At 52.3% G+C, this 2,500-nt stretch overlaps 1 protein-coding gene across 1 annotated transcript in view; it reads left to right on the forward strand.

The window, feature by feature from the left end:
• corin (corin, serine peptidase) overlaps positions 1-2,500 on the forward strand; it is a gene marked incomplete at both ends in the record, with an annotated part of 17,509 nt that overhangs the window by 7,361 nt on the left and 7,648 nt on the right. The gene's annotated exons all lie outside the window — the stretch shown is intronic.

A 2,500-nucleotide genomic window follows, 5' to 3' on the forward strand; every position in this document is an offset into this window, starting at 1 on the left:
AAGACAGAGAGAGAGAGAGAGAGAGAGAGAGAGAGAGAGAGAGAAAGAGAAAGAGAGAGAGGAAGAGGGAGAAATGAAAGGCTTGAGACTGTCTAATGGTTCCATCAGTGCGTGCACACACACACACACACACACACAGACACACAGACACACACACACACACACACACACACACAGACATACTAACAGAATGGTCGTAAGGTTAACATGTCTTAACAAATCAACCAAAGTAGTGATGAATATAATTCCACAACTCGGTCTAGACGTAGAGACGTCTTAACACTAGAATGAATGAATGAATGAATGAATGAATGAATGAATGAATGAATGAATGAATGAATGAATGAATGAATGAATGAATGAATGAATGAATGAATGAATGAATGGACTTTATTGTCATTGCTACAGTACAGGTACCAAACAACGACATTTAGGAGGGGTGGCTCCCCTGGTGTTAGGAAAGGGAAAAAAAAAAACTTTAAAAAAAATCACAAGAAGGGAAGGAGCTGGTTTACATAAATAAAGGCTATGTACACAATCCACTGTACTATACTGTACAGATAGACGACTAGGGTTGTCATATTGCACAATAGTATTGTTTCACGTTATTTAAAGTGTCACAGTTTGCAGGCTTGAAATGTACATGTTTGTGCCTCAGCACTACACCTGATTTTTTCAGTCCAGCAGCTGCCATACAATCCGTCCAGACTGTCCAGGGCCCAGAACTTAGGTCTTTGCTGTGTTCAGGGCCTGGACGGCCCTGTGGTAGAAGCTGTTCTTCAGTCTGTTTGTCTTAGCGGCCAGGGTCCTGAATCGCCTTTTCGAGGGCAGCCTGGTAAAGTGTACGTGCCCAGGGTGGGTCGGGTCCCTGGAGATCTTGGAGGCCTTCCTGAGACAGCGTGTGTTGTACAGCTCTTCCAGAGAGGGGAGGGGGGCGCCGGTGATCTTCTGTGCTGTTCTCACGACTCTCTGTAGCGCATTTCTCTCCGCTGTTGTGCAGCTGGAGAACCAGTTACAGATGCCGTAGGTGAGGATGCTCTCCACTGCGCCGCGGTAAAAGGTCACCAGTATCTCCTGCTTGCTGTGTTCCTTCCTGAGGCATCTCAGGGTGTATAGCCGCTGTTGTGCCCTCTTGATGGTGCCTTTTGTGTTGTCCTTCCAGGTCAGGTCATCCCGCATGTGATGTCCCAGGAATCGGAGGGTTGAGACTCTCTCCACGCTCTCTCCGTCGATGAGCAGGGGCTGGATCTCTGACTTTTTCCTCCTGAAGTCTACGATGATTTCCTGGGTCTTTGACTTGTTCAGCAGCAGGTTGTTAACCTTGCACAGCTTGCTCAGTTGCTCTACCTCATCCCTGTACGCCGCCTCGTCCCCCCCCGAGATACATCCCACCACGGTGGTGTCGTCTGCAAACTTTACGATGTAGTTGCTGGGGTGGACGGGGGTGAAGTCGTAGGTGTAGAAGTTGTAGAGGATGGGGCTTAGCACGCAGCCCTGGGGGGATCCAGTGCTGAGGCTGAGGGCTGTGGAGGTGTGGGGGCCCACCCGCACCCTCAGGGGGCGGTCGGTCAGGAAGTCCTTGATCCACGCACATATAGAGTGTGATAGACCCAGGTCTAGTAGTTTGGTCACTAGCCTGTCTGGAAGGATGGTGTTGAAGGCGGAGCTGAAGTCCACGAAGAGCAGTCTCGCGTAGCTGTTTCCCCTCTCCAGGTGGGATAGAGTGGCGTGGAGAGTCGTCGCGATGGCGTCCTCTGTGGACCTGTGGGCTCTGTAGGCGAACTGGTATGGATCCAGTTTGGGTGGGAGGCGTGTGAGTATGTGGGCCCGGACTAGTTCTCGAAGCACTTCATGATGATTGGTGTGAGTGCCACCGGGCGGTAGTTGTTTAGGCAGCTCACCGTGCTTTTTCTTCGGGACTGGGATGATAGTTGAGGTTTTCAGGCAGGGTGGGACGGTGGCCTGGGACAGGGACTGGTTAAAGATGTTGGTGAAAACCCCGGCCAGCTGGTCGGCGCAGTCTCTCAGCACCCGTCCCAGGACGCCATCCGGCCCCGAGGCTTTCCTGGGGTCCACCGCCTTCAGTACGCGTCTCACTTCATGCTCTGTGAGGGTGAGGCTGCTGAGAGCTGGAGAGAGTGGTGTTTGTGTTGCGGTTACCTCCGTTCGCCCCTCGTCGAACCGGGCGTAGAAGGTGTTCAGCTTTCCCGCCAGCAGGGGGTCGTCCTCTGCGGCTGTGAGCCTGTTGGCTCTGAAGTTTGTCATCTGCTGAACCCCCTGCCACATCCGCCTGGAGTCGTTGCTCAGGAGGCATTCCTCAATCTTCTCTCTGTGCTCTGGGTGAACAGCCATGGGTGGGGTCATTAACACTAGAACAGCCATGGGTGGGGTCATTAACACTAGAACAGCCATGGGTGGGGTCATTAACACTAGAACAGCCATGGGGGGGGGGTCATTAACACTAGAACAGCCATGGGTGGGGTCATTAACCCTCCTTTCA

Source organism: Nansenia antarctica, assembly GCF_963989245.1.
Source record: "Nansenia antarctica genome assembly, chromosome: 13".
Lineage (NCBI taxonomy): Eukaryota > Metazoa > Chordata > Actinopteri > Argentiniformes > Microstomatidae > Nansenia > Nansenia antarctica.